This window comes from Pinus tabuliformis, chromosome 2_1 (genome assembly GCF_031772625.1).
Source record: "Pinus tabuliformis cultivar Carrire ecotype Pingquan chromosome 2_1, CPIR1, whole genome shotgun sequence".
NCBI lineage: Eukaryota > Viridiplantae > Streptophyta > Pinopsida > Pinales > Pinaceae > Pinus > Pinus tabuliformis.
Genome location: NC_142299.1, coordinates 609593635 through 609615457, shown reverse-complemented (window position 1 = coordinate 609615457; position 21823 = coordinate 609593635).

The following is a 21823-nucleotide window of genomic DNA, read 5'->3' as shown; positions in this document are numbered from 1 at the left end:
GAATCGACCCTCCTACATGCGCGGTCAACAATGGTCAAAGTATAGCATGTTGGCGACAAAGGCAGCAACAGCAAAGCATTCTACATTGATTTAGTTTTGTTCCTTTTTGAAATCAGTTTAGGATAGAAACATTTTAAAAATCTCGACATGATAAAAGCGGCAACAGCCATATCATGAATGTACATTCGTTTTCGAAATGTAAGAGTTGTAAAAACATATGTAAATACAGTTCTGGGTAGTCAATGGTTGGTTATCGTTGTATTGTTTGAAAACAGAGTTTGAACTTAATCTCAAGAACACAGTTGCAGTTACGATCTTTGTCTTGTTGCGTTGATTTTATAATCGGTTGATCACAGTCCAGTATACCTCTGGAACGCGGACGGGCCCTGTGTTAAACTGGTATACTGTTGTTTCCTTTTTATTTGCAACTTAGGGTATTAAATGATGTGCATAGCAGTTAAGATTGGTTGTTGATTTCAATAGAATGCGTATGGTTTATGTTTATGATAGCGCTTGAACAGTTCATCACTGAGATCGTGAATCGTATCCTGTAAGGGATTCGATCCTTTGTTGTCTTTTAAAGCAATGTCATGAACTCTGCTTTCATTTCAAAGTATGTTTATAATTTCCATATATCTTTATCTTACATGAATATTAGTGAATGCTGAGTATTTGTTGAACAGGGGTTTCGTGCATGGTGTCTCTGTAAGGAGATTGAAATCTTGGTTTGAAGTGATACACAGTGTTTTAATTTGGTAAATGCATTGAGTGACAGTGTTGTAATTAAGTAGATTAACTGAGTGACCTAAGTGTTTGGGTGATAGGTAACATACCTCAATCTTCCGTAAAGAAGTCCTGTGACCTACCATCATAACCACTTAGCTAATAATCCATTATGTCTATATACTTTAGACGCATGCCTCTAAGTCTACGCATCCTGGTCGATAATAAATATAGCCTAGTCTAGCACCCTAGATAGGACACTACATTTTGGCGCCGCTGCCGGGGAGGCGTACTTAAAGGATTTAAAAAGAAAAAAATTCAATAAACAAAAGCAAGCAAAAACACAGTTAGAAATCATGTTCATTTATGCCTAGATTTAGAGACAATCAGGGTAGATTCATAAAAACCCCCCACCATCTAAAAACTAACCCATCATCATCAGGAGCAGACTCTTTAGGGAATACAACACCAGCTGAGGAAGTCATCCATGCATTAGAAGAAAAACAAAAGTCAGGACAAAGACTTACTCTCATCGAAAGGAAAACTTTATTCACACATAAATCGCAGAAGAAGCACTTTCCTAGATCTTCCACACAAGGAGAAAGTAGCACAGTGACCGAACAATATTTCTTTAATCTCCTCTTTCAAACAAGTGACACTGACACAGAGAGACCTATTAGAATGGCTGAGGAAGGAGTTGGATCAGTACCACATCAAGGACAGAGAGATGAAGAGGAGTCAACTTTTAAGTTTCCTATACATGAACCACAAGAAGATGATGAGATCAAAATGAAAAACATACCCCCATCTATGCTACCAAACTTCTATGGTATGGCTTCAGAAGATCCAGACTCATTCTTGTTCGAGTTTGACATTGTATGTCAAACATATGGCTATACAGATGATGCCCATAGGCTTAGACTTTTTCCAGCGACATTAAAGGCATCAGCCTTAAGATGGTTCATGAGGCTTGGTGAGCATGCTATAGTTGATTGGGATGGCATGAGAAGAATATTTCTAAGGAAATATCAGCCTTATTGTAGATCCAAAGATTCTAAAGATGATATCTTTAGAATGAGCCAGCAAGAGGATGAAACCTTAGAGGAATACTTAGAATGGTTTGTCTACAACTTACAAAAATCCAAACACCGAACTATGCCTCTTGATCTGATTCGCACAATATTCTTGAAAGGTATCCGAGAGGAATACATGGATGATCTTAACTTGATGGGCAAAGGTGACATTTCTGCCTTACCCTTTGAAGAAATCGCTGAGTTGTGCGAAAAGTATTCAAGGAGCAAAGCTAAAATGGGAAAAAGAACCCTGTCATCCAAAGTCACAAAATCTGCCTCCGCAAGTGTCACAAGGGCTGAAATAGGGAATCTGTTAGAAGAGTTTAAAACAGATCTGTTAAGCACCCTAGGGAACCAAATTGACACTTTAAAAGCTAAAAAGAAACAAGAATATGAAGATCAGATAATGGCTATCTTCTGCCCAAAATGCCGAAAGAAACATGCATTAAAAAACTGCCCACTAGAAAACATCCAAGTTTGTGCTTTCTGTACTGAACATCATGATATGTTTAATTGTCCTAAAGTTAAGGTTTTGCAGAACTGTAATATGGCAGCCAATGCAGAGATGGAAAACGTGTATTACATGGGCACAAAGAGACCATGGCAGCCAAGGCCAGCACCTCAAGGTATGTTTCCAAATCAAAATTTGCAATTTCCTGTAAATGATCAAATGTATGCACAGAATTCATGGAATGTACCCATGCCATGGCAGCACCAAAACCACCCACAGCAACAATGGAGACCATCTCAACAGTACTCTCAATCCTATCATACATATCCTCAATCATACCCACCATATTCACAACCATATCAACAATACCATCAGCCATATTCATCACATCCTCAACCATATCAGCAGTATCCTCAGCAAGTTGTTTATCAGCCTCAACCTACTCAACAAGCACTGCCTGCTCCTCCACCAATAAATCCACCACAACTGCAATTTCCAGCTAACTCACAACCTCCCAGACCCACTCAAATTCCTGCTCAAACTGTCCCAAATCCAAATAATAGAGCAGAGAGGCCAGCCTACAATGTAGAAGAGGGAACCTCATATCCCACACTACCCTTGCAAAATATCAACTTGAGGTCTGGTAGGGTACTCCACAAAGATTCTCCAATAACAGATAAGCAAGAAGAAAACACAGAAAATGAAAATGAAATGACAAATCAAAGAAAACCAAACGATGATACCAAAGATAAACAGATGCAACCACTGCATCCACCTTTTCCAGACCGATTGGTCCAAATAAAACCTCCACTGTCTATACCACAGTTTGATGTCTTAGATGAACTCAAGAATGTCTACATAAAAATTCCACTGCTGCAAGCTATAAAAGACATTCCCATATATACTAAAGCCATCAAAGACATATGCCTCAAGAAGCCTGCTAGAAAAAGGATTGATCCTCAAACCATTCATGTTATAGGACATTTAGCAGGCCTTATGACCAATACCATCTCCATGGAAAAGTATGTTGATCCTGGCATTCCCAAAGTGACCACCATCATTAACAACATACAAATTCCAAACACTTTGATAGATCTTGGGGCCGCAATCAATGTCATGACTCTTGAAACCATGAGAACAATCCAGCTCATAAATTTGCAACATACAACGATTGTTCTAGAACTAGCTGATAGGTCTAAAGTGATTCCTGAAGGGATTTTGGAGGACATAATTGTCTCACTGGACTCTTGGGAGTATCCAGTGGATTTCTTAGTTCTTCAACCCAAATCCAATTTAGGAGGGCACCCTATCATCCTTGGTAGACCATGGTTAGTGACTGCTGATGCATTCATAGGATGTCGATCGGGCAACATGATCATTTCAAGAGGGACCAAAAGAAAACAACTCACTCTTTATCCATCGACACAATCACCAACAGTAACACACAATTTGTGGCTTGATGATAAATTCAATGATAAAGAAGAAGTACAATCTGTTTTTAGCATTGACCAAATCTATGATTTCCAAGAACAAGACAATAATGATTTGGTAGAATTATTCCTTTCTCAACCTGATATTTCCAAAAATTTGAGAAATGACCAATATCATGCTGCAGATGTACTTTTAGCCCAAAACTTTCAGGAAACATGCACCATTCAATCTTTGCAAACCACATTTCATGACATTTTTCCAGTTCAATCCATCACCAACACACAGAGTCAGATCATAGAGATTAGTCCAGGGAAAACTCTGAACATAGGCAATCACCTAGACTCATCTCAGCAAGAGAAATTGATTCGACTATTGAGAAAATACTAGAAAGCCTTTGCTTGGGACTACACCGATATGCATGGGATTCACCCCGACACATGCACTCACCATATTTATACAGATAGCACCATTAAACCAGTGAGGCAACCACAGAGAAGAATGAACCCCATGCTCCAAGATATTGTCAGAGAAGAATTGCAAAAACTATTGAGAGTTAATTTTATATATCCTATTTCTGACAGTCAGTGGGTATCCCCATTGGTTATAGTGCCCAAGAAAAATGGTAAGTGGCACATTTGTGTTGATTACAGACAACTGAACAAAGCAACACTCAAAGATTATTTCCCACTACCATTTATTGACCAAGTGTTAGACACCCTAGCTGGGAAATCATCATTTTCTTTTCTTGATGGTTTCAGTGGCTACAACCAGATCAAGATAGCCTCAGAAGACCAGGACAAAACCACATTCACCTGTCCTTGGGGCACTTATGCTTACAATGTTTTGCCATTTGGACTTTGCAACGCTCCAGCTACATTTCAGAGAGCTGTGTTAGCTATTTTTGCTGATTTAATTCATGATTGTGTTGAAGTTTACATGGATGATTTTTTAGTGTACGGCAATTCATTTGAACATGCATTAGAGAACCTTGAGAGAGTTTTGAAAAGATGTATTGAAGCTAATCTGTCCCTCAGCAATGAAAAGTGCTTTATGATGTTAAACGAAGGGATAGTATTAGGCCACTATATTTCTTTTCAAGGCATCAAAGTTGACCCAGCAAAGATCCAGATCATTGTTGATTTGCCAATTCCACAGAATCAAAGAGAGGTAAGAAGTTTCCTTGGGTACGCAAGCTATTACAGAAGGTTTATTGAACATTTTAGTAAAATAGCTTTACCTTTGTTTAAACTTCTAACAAAAGATGTACTTTTCAACTGGAATGAGAACTGCCAACAAGCATTCGAACTACTCAAAAAGAAGTTATCAACCGCACCAGTCTTGAGAGGGCCTAATTGGAGCCTACCATTTCATATCTTTACAGATGCATATGACACTGCAGTGGGTGCCTCATTAGGCCAAAAAGAGGAATCTTGTAATTATGCCATTTATTTCATTAGCAAAAATCTAACACCTGCAGAGTTAAACTACACAGTCACAGAAAAGGAAACACTTGCCATCATATATGCTGTGAATAAATTCCGACATTATATAACTGGTTATGAGGTCTTTGTACATGCTGATCATTCTGCCATTAGACATTTAAGGAATAAACCAATAACTAGTGGCAGAGTTACCAGATGGTTATTATTGTTACAGGAATTTAACATCACAGTGTTAGATAGACCAGGCAAAGAGAACCAGGTGGCAGATTTTCTCTCTAGACTGCAAAATCCAGGTGAGGTTGTTCCGGTTGAAGATTCTTTTCCAGATGAAAATTTATTTTCAATTTCCATAGTAAATCCTTGGTATGCTGATTTGGCCAATTATTTGTCTACAGGAAGGACACCTCCACACTTTACTGCAAAGGAAAAGAAGAGACTAGTCAAACAAAGTGCTAGATATTCATGGCTTAATGGCGATTTATTTTACACTGGTTATGATATGATCATTAGAAGATGTGTAAGAAATGATGAGATAATTGATATTTTAAAATCTTGCCATGATGAACCGTGTGGTGGGAATTTTGCAGCTAAGCGGACAGCATTCAAAGTTCTTACTCTTGGATACTACTGGCCATCCATTTTCAAGGATGCCAAGAAGTATGTGAAGAGTTGTGACAGCTGCCAAAGAATGGGCAGGCCAACAGCTACAGACGAGATGCCCCTTCAGCCCCAAGTTCACCTAGAGCCATTTGACAAAACTTTGGAAGGGATCATTACTAAAACTGTGGCAATGAACAGGAAGAATTGGGAAGAGAAGCTCAAAGATGCACTCTGGGCTTACAGAATTATGTGGAAGGATACTACAGGATTTACACCATATCAGTTGGTGTACGGCAAAGAGGTAATGCTTCCTATTGAGTTTCAAATACATACTTTTAAACTGGCTGCAGATTTGCAAATTGACTTGGACCAAGCACAACAAGAAAGAATTCAGCAGTTGAACCAGCTGGATGAAATGAGGCAGCAAGCAGAGGAAACCACAATCCTCATGCAAAAACAAAGGAAGCAGTGGCATGATGCACATATCAAGAAGAAGCAGTTCAAGGAAGGTGACTGGGCTTTACTTTTTTACTCTAAATTCAGAGATCATAAAGCCAAGTTTACCACCCATTGGATGGGCCCATACCAAATTATTCAGGCTTATGACAATGGTTCAGTCAAGCTCAAAACTATTGATGGAGAAGGTCATTCCTTTACTGTCAATGGTCATCGCCTGAAACTATACACTAAGCCCATTAGCAAGCAAGATTTTCTCCAAACAGTATCTCAACAAAGAGAGGTTGAGATACTGCAGCCCTCAGCTGCAGTATCCCTGCCTTAGTTCATTTCCTTTCAATTTAGAAATTCAAAAAGAAAATTAAAAAAAAAACAAAACAAAAACTAAAAAAAAAAATATAAAAATAATAAAAAATATATATATAATAACAATGGGTTAGATGTGAAAACCAGTCTCTCGCACACTCTAACCCTGAATTCTTACTTGAAAACCAATTCGTTGGCGGGTAAGAATTCTCTTTCTTTTGTTCACTGTTTGATTTATCAACTGAATAATGACTTGAGGACAAGTCAAAACTTTAGTCGAGGAGAGAAGCATCAGCATTTTGTTCTCTTATATCTCCATTGTAAATTCTTAAAGATTTCTTATCTCATCTCTTCACTGTACATCTTCAAAGCAGTTTGTTCTAGCATTCCAGATTTCAATAAAGAAGTTGTTTTGTCATTGTTTTATCTCAGAGGGACCTGGTTATAAAAATTATGCAGGGGGACCTGTTCTGTCCAGAAGACCATGCTACCAACACCAGCAGTAATGGGACCTGTTTAAGACACATAGAAGGGACCTGTTAAGAGATTGTTACTTCAGGGCTACTTCAACAAAGTTTCATCAAGTTTCTACAAGGATTCACAGGTTGCTGGGCACCAAGACTCCATCAAATACCCAAGCTCAAAGAACCTGTATACATATAAGGAGTTGCATGAATATCTTCAAGATTTCAGAGGGACCTGTTGCATTCGAATCTATCTCAGGGGACCTGTGATGAACAGCAAAGAATAGTCAGCAATGCCAATGCCAATGCCAATCCTACTCAGCATGCCAATGCAACAATAACCAACAAAAGTGTAATATGTTCCTTATTCTTAACATTTAATTTCTTAGATTAATTTTTAATGTTAATTTTAATGACTGTGACTGTTATGATCGATTTCAAGGGCACTGCATTTTCCATCATCCCTTATCTCACTGTTAATTCTTATCATCCTTCATACCCCAACCTATTTCATACTTCTAAATCCATTACCCCTTTTCATATCAACCTTGTTATGCCAATCGCACCCTACAGTCATACCAACATCTTCCATTTGGCCGAGTACCAATAGAAATAGGACACGTGGTGGATTGTGTTTTAAAAAAAAAAAGGAAAGAAACAAATGTTAAAGCGGGCCTATTCATTGTATTCCACACGGCCAAATTATGATTCCACCACCCGACGTAGCCAAATGATTCAGAGGACTCCCTGAAATCATACCCCAGTATTGCATATACGCTTCCAGCGCTCCTATGATGACATCTATACAAGCGGTACAGCCATTCCTCTGTTTCAAAAGATGAATACGCTATGAAGTAAGTGTAGTGGTTATTTCACCATCATTCTCAGTTATTTTACGCTAGCATTTGACTCCCGTGACTTCCACAGTAAGGATTGAAAGCAGTGAGCGCCACAAGAGGGAAATATAACCATTCGGTTTCGACTCCCACCAAAGTCACAAGACAGTCGACCGAGCATCATACTGGATATTAAGGGAGCGACACCACCAGGTAATAAATTGAAATTTCTTTGTTGAAATTGATAGAGCACGACCCTCTGCCAAAATGACCAATAGGGTCGAGCCGAGCATGTTCGACAGTTCTCAATATCATGAAGATTGCATTTCAATTCTCAGAGAGATACAGTGGTTGCCCTTTTTAGAGAAATTTCATGGAAGTAATGAAGAGGTTACCAAACAATTCGCTTTCACATTCAATGGAGAGAAAGCCCTGATAGGTAACTTCTCATTCAGGGTTTCGGAGGACACCATAGCCCAGTCAATAGGGATTAGCCCAGAAGGGGAGAAGTACTTTAAGACAAAGCAATTTAAAGAGAAGTCGTGGACTCAATTTATGTCTAGATCCAGAGTCTCATCAGTTAACTGGAAGAAAGGTGTCCCAAGGAGTTGGTTGATGCATCCCTGGGACGAGATGGTCTATATTCTCCAAAAATTCGTAACCTGCGAAGGCCGTTATAGTATTGTCTATCTATACCATATTAAATTACTGCTACACTTGAAAAGGCAGTGTGTTATCAGTCTACCATATTTTCTATTACAAAGCCTAACCAAGATGTCGAAGACCATCCAAAAGCAGAAGGGAAATGAAGACAAGAGCCTATATCACTTTGGCTTAATTAAAATTCTTATTGAGCATGAATTGCAGAGAAGAGGGAAACCGTGGAAGGAGTTCTTAGCTGCTAATCAAATTAAAGATGAGGAAGACAAAGAAGAACTGCAGGAGAACTCAGGTTTCATGAAGGATATCGATGAAGAGATCCCAGTATCCAAAGCAAGCAAGGTACCTCCACCTGTGAGCTGCATAAGGACTAGGAAAATGAGAAAAGAAGATGCTCAGAAGGCAGAGCAAGATAAAATTTTCAACACTTATTCAAGAAGAACAAGGAGAGTACCAAAAGCCCAGTTACAAGAAGACCAGCTTGAATCCAATGCACCTATACCAATGGATATTGAAAGTAGTGACCACTCACCACCAGGACCAGGAGCTGATATAGAAGTTGAAAGCAATAACAGGCAAGAAAAAGGTTCACCACCTCCCATTAAGAAACATAAGAAATTGGAGAAACAAATTGAGAAATTAAAGGAAGAACTCATGGAGGCTAATATGTTAGAAAAGGTTATCAAGAAAGAAAATGAGATGCTCCGAGCGCAGAGTAAAGAGACTCAACAGAAGAATGAAAAGTTAAGGGAGCGAATCAGTGAACTTGAGGCTGAGCAAACGGATATTTGTAAATGGGCCACTAAGTGGTACAACCAGAAGAAGACCCTCAAAGAAAAATACAAAAGATTAAAGCAGGAGCTCCATGGTCAGAAAGATGCCCAAGTGAAAAAGAATGTGGACACATTGCTAAAGGTAGCAGAGATCTAGGCAGGGACAGAGTTCAAGGGAAGCACTTCGGGGTTAGCATGAGGACATGCTAATTCATTAAGTCGGGGAGAGATGTTGGTACCATCCTATGACCTCCTTTTTCCTCCTAAAACATATCATTTGCCTACTTCTTTCCATCATATATCTCTTAGATCCCTTGAAAATTGATTAGTTAATAGTCCTATAGTTATTAAAATGCATTGAAATTGATTTAGGAGTTTTATGTTAAAGAATTAGGGATTTTTGGTAAAATGGCTACAGGAAGTTCCAACATCCTGTAATTGGTTCATTGTTTGACATGTGGCATGACAGCTAGGCTAGAACGAAGGGTAGGGATGAAAAGTAGAATGTCCAAGCATGGACGAATACCTATCCTACAGCAGAATCGACCCTCCTACATGCGCGGTCAACAATGGTCAAAGTATAGCATGTTGGCGACAAAGGCAGCAACAGCAAAGCATTCTAAATTGATTTAGTTTTGTTCCTTTTTGAAATCAGTTTAGGATAGAAACATTTTAAAAATCTTGACATGATAAAAGCGGCAACAGCCATATCATGAATGTACATTCGTTTTCGAAATGTAAGAGTTGTAAAAACATATGTAAATACAGTTTTGGGTAGTCAATGGTTGGTTATCGTTGTATTGTTTGAAAACAGAGTTTGAACTTAATCTCAAGAACACAGTTGCAGTTACGATCTTTGTCTTGTTGCGTTGATTTTATAATCGGTTGATCACAGTCCAGTATACCTCTGGAACGCGGACAGGCACTGGGTTAAACCGATATACTGTTATTTCCTTTTTATTTGCAACTTAGGGTATTAAATGATGTGCATAGTAGTTAAGATTGGTTGTTGATTTCAATAAAATGCGTATGGTTTATGTTTATGATAGCGCTTGAACAGTTCATCACTGAGATCGTGAATCGTATCCTGTAAGGGATTCGATCCTTTGTTGTCTTTTAAAGCAATGTCATGAACTCTGCTTTCATTTCAAAGTATGTTTATAATTTCCATATATCTTTATCTTACATGAATATTAGTGAATGCTGAGTATTTGCTGAACAGGGGTTTCGTGCATGGTGTCTCTGTAAGGAGATTGAAATCTTGGTTTGAAGTGATACACAGTGTTTTAATTTGGTAAATGTATTGAGTGACAGTGTTGTAATTAAGTAGATTAACTGAGTGACCTAAGTGTTTGGGTGATAGGTAACATACCTCAATCTTCTGTAAAGAAGTCCTGTGACCTACCATCATAACCACTTAGCTAATAATCCTTTATGTCTATATACTTTAGACGCATGCCTCTAAGTCTACGCATCCTGGTCGATAATAAATATAGCCTAGTCTAGCACCCTAGTGTTACACTAAAAAATGTCACCGTGGCTATGTACAGTTAGTATGGCTCTATCAACAGTCATGCTATCCTCCTGGGCAAGTCTTAAGCCTCTGCTCTCCATGTCAAACTCCAAAAGAGAGAGAAAGTCTTTATAAATGTATTTATCTCTGGGTACGCAGGTTCTCTCAACCTTGCCTGCGGGTACGCACCTAATGTTCACAATAACTGCGTACTTGTACGCTCTGTATGTAAAGGGGCAGGTGCGTACTCCTGTAAAGGTCAAAATGCGCAAGTTTCATCTTTAAAAAGTTACTTGTGGTCATTTCTAGGGCATTCTAGAAGGTTGTTCGATGTGTATTGGGCGCCTCCAGATGGTTCATGTATCCCTACCAAAGAGGAACTTATCCCATCAAGAGAGGAGCTATCCCATCCAAAGAGGGGATTATCCCATTGATGGTGGACCTGATTAACTTCCTCTTGAACACTATAAATACAGGCATTGGGCCAGAAGGAGGGGAGGTTGAAAGCTAAACATTTCTAAGGGTAGATGTTGCTAGAATTAGGACTCCCATTTAGAAGCTTGTGAGGAGAGATTGCCATCTTTGCTTGTTCTATTTGGAAGTGGGTGAGCTTTGTCAAAGTAAAGGAGAACTCTTGATGGACCCTGGGAGGGACTTGCACAACACCAAGGCTCAGGTTGTAATTGTTCCTTTTGTTTCCTATTAATGCAAATGAGTCCATTCTTCTCAATAACTTGTTATTTATGAGTTGTTTCATGTACTCCTTGGTCTATGTGTTAAATATGTTTTATTTTATGAGATTATCAAGTGCTATTTAATCGTTTGATTGTTAGTGAATGCAGGTTTCGAAGTGAAGGAGGAGCTCATCCGGATCAGCGAGGCTGGACTGCTACAACAGCGTTGGACTACAGGTAGGATCTAAACACTTGATTTCTCGTATAGTAAATGCATGTTTAGAGAAGGATTGCTCTTGTTTGTCTTGTTTGTCACTAGAGAGTCTTAGGCTCCTAGGGAGGTTGATTTGTGTCCGCACTATCGACTCTTTCCGCCTGACACCTAGATAGGACACTACACAGTGCGAATCATTGGAGTAGTCAGTATGAGTTGTAGAGCCAGTGAAAATTTCTAGGAGGAGTGTGAATTGAAAAAAGAGGTCAAATACATCTACAGAGGGAGACTTGTGGTTTCCATATCGATTTGGTGAAGAGAAAAATAATTCCCAAAGCTTCACCAATGAGAGGTCAACAGATTGTAATTTTCAATTTTATTGAATATTAATAATAAAACCCTCATCTGTAGAACTGGTTTCCCCACACTGGAGTTTTTCTAGGGACAATTTGTCCAAAAATATTAGTGTCCATTATTTTGTTTGTGTGCATTATTTCAAAGTTCTTGTTATTATTTGTGAAAATTGCAGTAGTGATTTATTTGTTATTTTCCATCATTAATTTGTGAAGAAAAATAATCTGCAATACATAGAAGAATAAATCTTGGTAACTGCAATTAACGAATTTTCACAAATGTGGTATGTCATCCGTTTCCTTATAATTTAGAAGGAAAATATTCTATTTGGTATTTTTCTTTGCTAGCTAGATCAATAAATAGTTGGGATATTTTTCAAAATTTTCTTTATTAAGAATTTTGGTGATGATAAATCACCAACTACATTAGTTTTGGAACTTTATAGAATGAAATGAATTTCAAAGAGAAAACTAAAGACTTCAATAAAAAATGTATAACTTTTTTAAACAAAATTCTAGTAGATTCTAGACCAAGAACTAATGTGAAAATATAATTCCATGCAATTTTTTTGCCTTCTTTTCTTAATATCTTTATTGAAAGAGTAGGAAATAACTCTTTAGCTAAGACTGTGCAAGGAACCAAGTAGAAAAGGAAATGATGGTTGCTGGAAAATCTATAACAAAAGAGAAGAGATCATTACCACCAGCCAAAAATGTTAATTTCAAATAGGAAAAGAAGGATAAGGAAGTTGTATATATGGAAATTTTGCATAAATTTGTAAAGAATTTGGCGAATGATATTATTGATATAAAAAATAATGTTGCATAGGAATCAACATCTAAGAGACCATGGTGGCCAATTATCAAAATAAATACACCTCCTCTTGGTAATCAAATATCCTTTGTAGATGACTTTGAGGATGAAGAATACAAATAATAAGACTCAAATGAAGATAATGATAAAAAAACTTCCGATGTGAATATCACTTCGGATGTTGTTGATGGTATCATTGATGATAAAGTATAAAAACATCCTCATGAAGAAGTAAACATTGTTCAAACTCAGAGTAAAGGTCCTCCAACCAATATCTCTGCTTCACTCCCTACAACTAATCCCAAGAATACTACACCTCAAGATAAATCAACTCCGAGAACTATGATTATATCAGATTAGCTTGACTATGACATGGTAGAGTATATGAAGCGTACAAGGGAAAATATTTCCTTTTTTTTAATTAATAAAATTGAAACAACAAACAAACAATTTACTTGAAGATAAACAATCATAACATTGAAAAACAAACTATTGTAGCATCAAGTAAAGATAAAGGAAAGGATTTCTAAACTTCTTCCCTGATAAAAGTAAACAAGTAAATGCCAATGTTGTGTTGAAAGGAGATAAGTCCAATTCTCATATACCCCCCTTATTTTTTACTTTTGAACTTTTTAATAAGAATGTACAAAACTATCTAGTTGACTTAGGGGCCTCTTCAAACATCATGCCTTGTTCTATATGTAAAAAGATTAATAGAGAACATCATAAGTCTAAAACACAGATTGTACAGCTTGATAGGTCAAAGGTTAAGGTGTTAGTGAAACTTAGAGATGTCTGTATAAATCTAGCCTCTGATCCTAACATATATCAAATTATTGATATAGTAGTTCCTTATTTATCTAAATCATACAGTCTATTATTAAGTAGATATTGGGCATAAAAGATGAATGGATATTTTTCTATAGGTTGGTCTCATTTCTCGTTACCATTTAATGGTAAACCAAAAAAATTAAGGTAGAACATGAAAATCATATGAATCATATTGTGACAAAAATAAATGGTGAAAATGAAACAATCATGTTTTTTATGTTGGCTTGTTGCCATCATTAGGATGGTAGGTGGTATCAAGTGTGTTGGCATTGATGTCAACTCGGTTAGGATGGCAGGTGCATTGGTGTGATTGGCATTGATGCAGTGTGTTGCTTATTTAGTTGAAGTTGGAGCTTTGACCGAAGTTGGAGCCAAAGGGAGAGATATAGTTTGAAACAATTTCTTCCTTAGGAGATTAATTCAGATGCTCCTGGAAATTGTGAAGTTAGATAGTTCTCAAAAAGAGATTTCCAATAGTATGTTGATGTCTAAAAAAGACCTTGGATCAAAAGATATGGCCAATCAAAGTTAGGAGGCCAAAGTCAAATTTTGGTGTTTTTATCCATAGGCCCTGCAACTTAGTCAACATACAGGTGGCAAGAGGAATATGAGGTAGACCAATTAGAAGCTCAGGAGGTATAGAGTGTGATTCTTTCCTGATACTTGTAACCCTGATGGATATTTCCTTGGCAGTTTCCAAAGGTGGCACGAGAGTAAAGTTCCAGGCACAGGACTGTTGAGATGAGCTGCAACATGGGCTTGAATGAGCTGGTGAAATGGACCAATGGAAAAATATCAAGAGGGATGTCTATGATCCACCAAGGACACATCACCCTGGTATTTTAACCCCAATGGTTTCCAATGGAGTCGCAAGTGTTTTGTTCCTGGGAGACAGGGCCGGGGAGACGGAAATATTACCGTCTATTGTAGCAAAAATCTTCCCGTCCTCGCCTTTGAAATTTGTGTCCCGACCTTATAATTTTTATTAAATAAATCATGGAAAATCAAAGGTTTGAACCTCCTCTTCTGCCATACCCAGTGACATGGACAAAAGAAACATTGAGAGATGTTAGTGGCTGACATAGTGACATGGAGCCATGGTGGCGTGATGATGTCAACATCCAAAATTTTTGGGACATGTGGAACCAATAGGGACGTGACATGTGGCATGCATATTTTCCAGTTTTGGGTGGCCAATTGAGTCGAAAAGGAGTGACACATGACACCACTTAGGAAGAAACATGTGGCAGTGAGAGTACAAGTGGAAAATAGGTCAACATAGGTGCAATGTGGATGAACACGTAACCTAGAGGTACGACCCTGATGATTTCAAAAGGGGATTGAGTTTAAATCTCCAGGGTATTAGAGCAACGGAACATGGTGGCCAAAAGGTCATCCCAACAGTTTTCCTATTGATCTTTTTGCAGCATGGTCCCACAGAGACACGTCATCGCGATGGATTAACCCTAGAGGGATCAGATGAAGCACCAAGCTATATTTCTAGGGTGATGGGGCCCAGGGAGGACGTGGTGAATAACATTGAAAGTTTAGTGGTTGGAAGCAGCATTTGATTAGCAAAAATTAACTTGGTAGTCCCCACAAATTAACCTTGATGATTCTATCCCAATAGGTTCCATAGTTGTTACAAGTTTTAACGTCGGGGAGACAGGGTTAGAAATTTCATGGCAAATGACAGTTCTATCAAGTGACAAAAGGCATTCCCAGGAGTCAATTTTGTGTCATTTTCATGTGTTAAATGAGTGAGATCCTAAGGGCTTATTACAATAAAAAATGTTGTGGGGATGTAATGGAAAAACATTGATGGATTAACACTCGTGGTTTGAATAGGTTGACAATTATTTGAAACAAAATGAATTGTAGTTGGAAGCTATGCCAAAAATGACAACCCACCATATCCGGGGTTAAAACAACTTGAATGAGTTGGCAACAAATTTGGAAGTTATGCCATATCTAGCAATTAGATAGAGTCAGAGAACTCTGCTAAAACCTATAGCTACGATTAATGGAAATTTCCAAGAACATTGGATCAAGGAAACGAGGACTACAATTCTCAGAATTAATGGCGCACTATCCATAGTAAGGAAATACATCCCTGGTCACAACATTGGTATAACAAATCATCTACAGGAAAGGAGTCCCATATTATGGAGCTAAGAACTCTAATGGCATGTTGGACATATTTCTTTTTAAACCTTGGGCGCATTGAAGAGCTATGTTGCTAGGTATTGAGGACCATACTTGTGTCTATTGAAAAAATTAAATTATGTCCATGCTCATGTGATTAATGAATCTTATTTGTTGGTCTTATCAAAGCAGGATTAAGCAACATAAATCATGAAGGAAAGGAACAACAAGCCATGTAGGAGCTAATGAGATTGAACATCATTCTTGTCCCAGGATAAATGAGTCATGATTAGAGTACATGCAGGTAGAGTGATCGTAGAAGTGCCTGTATCCTTCCTTGCATAGTAGAGGAACAAAACTAAGAATTACAATTGTGCAATTGGGGGGAATTTTGTTGTGTGTTGAGGGGTATGCAACAAAATTGATTGAGAGTGCTCTATGTGACTGAGATGTTGAGCGAGGCCGAGAGAACCTGTGGAAAAAACAAGGTTGAGAGATGAAATGCAAATTGTATGAGCGTCGAGAGAAAAGTGTTGTGTATCCTGTAGTGAGTATGAGCTGCTGGGTGTGCCTCTGAGAAAATAATGGGTCAATATCTAAATGTGTGTTTCTGAAGAATGGGTTGTGTATGGTTAAGGCTGCTAATGAGAATAGAGGGCAGAGTGTTAAATGTATGCTGCTAAGAAAAACAAAGGGCCAAGAGTTGGCAAATGCAATGTTGAAATCAGGTCAAATGGGTGCCACAATAGAGATTAATTAAGTTCCTTATTGAGTGTGGGTTGGAGACTACAAAACATGGAGTTGAGATTCCATCTTAGTGGATGTCTGAAGGAGAGATTGGAGTTCGATGCCTCCTGCAAGTAGGTGCTTGCATAAATCCATGAATTTGGTGCTTCATGGTAAGTTGATCAAATGTCTGCAGAAGAGGGAGTTGTTGCTTCTTGTGAGTGGGTGATCAAAACATATATGATGTAAATAGAGTAGGATCTCATATTTTGCATCATAATAACCAAATATTGGTGGTTTTTCCATTTTTGGTTTCCACGTTAAATATTTGTGTATTTAGTGTATGTTTCTCATGGTGTGTGTGTATGTTCATGTGATGATTTCATTTGCTCCACATGTGATGATGATGGTTTCTCACATAATGAATGCCAAGCTTGAACAAAAAATATAAATTGGTGTAAACTTCAAATTAGCCTTAATATTGATTCAAACCCCCCCCCCTCCCCCACAACACCCCTTCTAAGTATTAAATCTTATTTCTAGCATTCTAATTATATTCTTGACAACTATTGTGATGATTCCTTTTTTGGTAATTATGTTGTAGAAATTTCAGCTTTTTCTTTTGTTTAGTCTGAAATTGTACATTTTTTTCTTTGATTGATTCTTCTAGATGTGTAAATTTTGTATCTGAAATTGTACCACTACCTATAAATAGTTAAATTTGGTATTTATATTTTTATGCCTCCAAGTCTAGTGATGGTGCATGAGTAGGTTGTATTTTGTAGAGTCCTTCTAGGGAAACAACTATGTTAGTCTGCAAACTTGAATTTCAATGCAGTAATAACGTCACTAAGTATGAAGCATTGATATAGGGTCTGAAGAAATCAATCAATGTGAATGTATAATACATTAAGATTTTTGGTGACTCTGAAATTGTTTTTTGATAGGTAAGAAACACTATCCACTATGTCTATAATGACCTTAAGAATTATCACCAAATTGTCTTAGATCTTATTTCCCATTTTATTGATTTCAATATCATTGCAATTCCCAAAGCTCAAAACTCCTATATTGATCTACTAACAAATGTGACCTCAAAATTAATACCATCTAAGGAATTTTCACATGGCATATTTTCCATTCAGTTAGTGTTCAAGGCATTTGTACCTGATAACATAACCAACTTGAGAATCTTCAATGATTACAATGATATCATAAGCTTTCTAACACAAGAAGACACATACATTGATTTTGACATCGATGAAGATCAACATGAACCTTATATCAACCAATTGACATTAGATGTTAGAGTCAAGTTAGAGAATTTTATTCCTAAGTATGTTTTTAAATTAGAATATTTTTATAATTTCAAAGATAGATTTAAAACACCAACAAATTACAAAACCATTAGCTCTACAATAAAATTTGAAGTGATCAATTTAGGAACAGAGGGAAACCCTCAAAATGTTAGCCTTGGTTTAGGTTGCTCACCCTCTGAAAGAATATCCTTTTTCCAATTACTAAAACATTACAAAGACATTTTTGCTTGGATGTATAATGATCTTAAAACCAATGACACATTCATTATCTAACATGCAATCCCTCTACAACCTAATATAAAACTTGTTCAATAAAAGTTGAGGAAAATCCACCCTAACCTAGAACCTTGGATTAAGAAGGAGTTGAATAAACTCCTTCAAGCTAAATGTTTTTCCCTATTTGACACTCCTAGTGGGTGTTAAACATGGTCCCATCTAGGAAAAAGAACAAGGATATAAGAATTTGCATTGATTCAGAAATGTCATTAAGGCTTATGAAAAAAGACAATTTTCCTCTTCCTCCCATGGAACATATTTTACAATATGTTGCTGGATCTCAAATTATGTCCTTTTTGGATGTATTTTTAGGATCTAATCAGATTCTTGTGTCTAAGAAGGATCAATTAGAAAGAAAAAAAACATTTAGAATGAAATGGGGCATGTATGCATACCAGAAGATGCCTTTTGGCTTAATCAATGTTGGTGCTACATTTCAAAGAGTAATGGATACATCCTTCAAAGGTATCATAAAAATATCAATTGTTGTTTACTTAGTTGATTTTACAGTGTATTCCAAAAATAATTTTGACCATGTACATCTTCTAAAACAAATCTTCAATTATTGGAGGCAGTGTGACATTTCATTGAATCCTAAGAAAATCATTTTTGCATTAACAAATAGTAAAGTTTTAGGTTTTATTGTTTCAAAATTAGGAATAATAATTGAACCTGAAAGGATCAAAACCATTTCTGAAATTTATTTCCCTCACAACAAAAAGACAATGCAACCTTTTCTAGGAAAAATAAATTTTATTAGACGTTTTTTACCTAGTTTTGCTGAAATGGTGATACCACTACAAAGCATGATTAAAAGGGATGTTCTATTTAAATGAAATAGTTGAGAATGGGATGCATTCAAATTAATAAAATAAGCAATCATTCAAGCCCCAACACGTATTTCTCTTGATTTCAACAAATAATTTATTCTTTACACTTTGACTTCTGATCAATCTTGCGCAATAGTATTAATTCAAAAGAATGATCAAAATTTTTAAATACGTATATCACTCATGAGCACATGATTCCAAGGTGTAGATTTGAATTAATCTAATGTAGAAAATCACTCATATGCATTCTTTAAAGCCATTAAATATTTTAGGCCATTTCTACATAAATCGCATACAAAAGTAATTGTTCCATATTCCTCTATTAGGAATTTATTGGTATAAAAACATTTATGACAACTCTCCAAGAGTACAACCTCGAACTAAGACCATAAAAAATCATTAGAGGTCAATGCCTTTGTAAGATGGTAACAAATCAATTGATTATAAGCTAGTTAGTTCACTAAGAAAATCATGAAGAATCATAAAATAGAAATCCAATAAATAAATTTCATACCTGATTGCAATGACTCATGGTATTTTGATCTTAAGTACTTCTTGACTTATGATTCTACCCCACAACGCCCAAATCCTAGGAAAATAAGAGCTTTAAGATTGAATCCCAACTAATATCAATTAATTAATGTGGTTTTATTTAGAGAGAATTATGATTCATTTTTTCTTCGATGCTTGGAAAAAACAGTTCTGATAAAGTATTGTTAGATTTGCATGATGGACCTATAGGTGGATATTTTTAGAGGAGATGCATACACACAAATTTTTACATGCATGGTATTATTGGCCAACCATGTTTAAATATGCTCATTCTTATGCTAGGAAATGCAGAGTCTATCAAACATCAGTGGGAAGGTAGTAGAAACTAGCCTTCCCACTACAACCAATACTAGTTAAGGAACTGTTTGACCAATGGGGGATAGATATCATTGGAGAAATTTCTCCAAACTCTTCACAACAACACAAATACATATTAAAAAAAACATATTATTTTACAAGATGAATGGATCCCTTTCCCCTTAAATTTATCAATCAAGAATAGGTAGTTTATTTTATTAATCAATTCGTCATTACTAGATTTGGTCTCCCAAGCATGTTGATTTTTTATAATGCTTCATACTTTTCCTCCATTAGGATAACTGAATTTTTCTTGGAGAAGGGAATTAAAATCAAATACTCTACCAACTAATATCCGCAAGGAAATGGCCTAACAAAATCCACAAATAAAACCTTTTCAAGATCATAAAAAAGATAGTTAGTGAATCTCAGATAAATTGCCATAAGTCCCTTGTGAATGTGTTGTGGATTAACAGGGTCACCCCTAAGATTGCATTGGGAAGTTCCCCATACTTCCTTATTTGTGGCAATGAAGCTATCCTCCCATCTAATATAGCTTTACCATCTCTGCTACTATGCTAGTCAATTAAAAAAGATCCCTGCCCAACTATACAATCATGTATTGAAGAATTATTAAAACTTGAAGAAGTTAGGAATAAAACTAAACAAATTTTCTCTAACCACGAGAAAACTATTAAGAGATGGTTCGACAGGTACTCAGCTAGCAATAAATATTTTAACATTGGTGATATAGTACTGAAATGGGACAAATCCCATGAAGAAAAACTTAAACACACTAAGTTTTGGAAGTTATGGCTTGGCCCATTTCAGATATATCGAAAAATTGACCCTTCAACTTACATACCACAATCATTAGAAAGGGAGGAAAGAAAACTTGAATGGCCAAATTGATATATCGAAATATTGACCCTTCAACTTACATACCACAATCATTAGAAAGGGAGGAAAGAAAACCTGAATGACCAAATTATTAAAAGGTATTTTTCTTAAACACATTTAGATCTTGCAAATATGTACATAAATTATATAAACTTTTCATTCATCATTTATCTGTTAAATATTTCTCTCTCTCTCTCTCTCTCTCTCTCTCTCTCTCTCTCTCTCTATTTCTATTTCTCTAATTATGAATTGTTGACCATCAATAAGCTCATGGTTTCCCACTCTAAGAACTTATGTTTGTCATGAATCTTTTCAATGGTTATTCATTAATTAAGTGGTACTAGGGATAATGACTCAAAAGAACAAGCAAGACATAAGTATGATGCATAAAAACTTTTACATTTGATTTTATTTAGAAAATCTCTCTCTCTCTCTCTCTCTCTCTCTCTCTCTCTCTCTCTCTCTCTCTCTATATATATATATATATATATATTATTTTATTTTTCTTAAACACATTTAGAGAGAGAGAGAGAAATCTCTGTCTCTCTCTCTATTTTTCTTAAACACATTTAGATCTTGTAAATATATAAATAAATTATCTCTCTCTCTCTCTCTCTCTATTTTTCTTAAACACATTTAGAGAGAGAGAGAAATCTCTCTCTCTCTCTCTCTCTCTCTCTCTCTCTATTTTTCTTAAACACATTTAGATCTTGTAAATATGTAAATAAATTATATAAACTTTTCATTCATTATTCTCTCTCTCTCTCAAATAGCTATCTCTCTCTCTCTCTGAATTGTTGACCATCAATAAGCTCATGGTTTCGCACTCTAAGAACTTATGTTTGTCATGAATCTTTTCAATGGTTATTCATTAAGTAAGTGGTATTCAATGGTTATTCATTAAGTAAGTGGTAGTATGGATAATGACTCAAAAGAACAACACATAAGTATGATGCATAAAAACTTTTACATTTGCTTTTATTTAAATGGATTTCACATTCAAGAAAAAATCTTAAATGGTTATGCTCCACTAGAGCTCACCCATTTCAAATTAAAATTGATAATGGCTAAAAATTGGAAATGAAAGAAATATGAGGGCTAAGTTTTATGCATTTGGATAATGCATTACATCATAATAAATTTCATCTCACTCCACTTCCTATT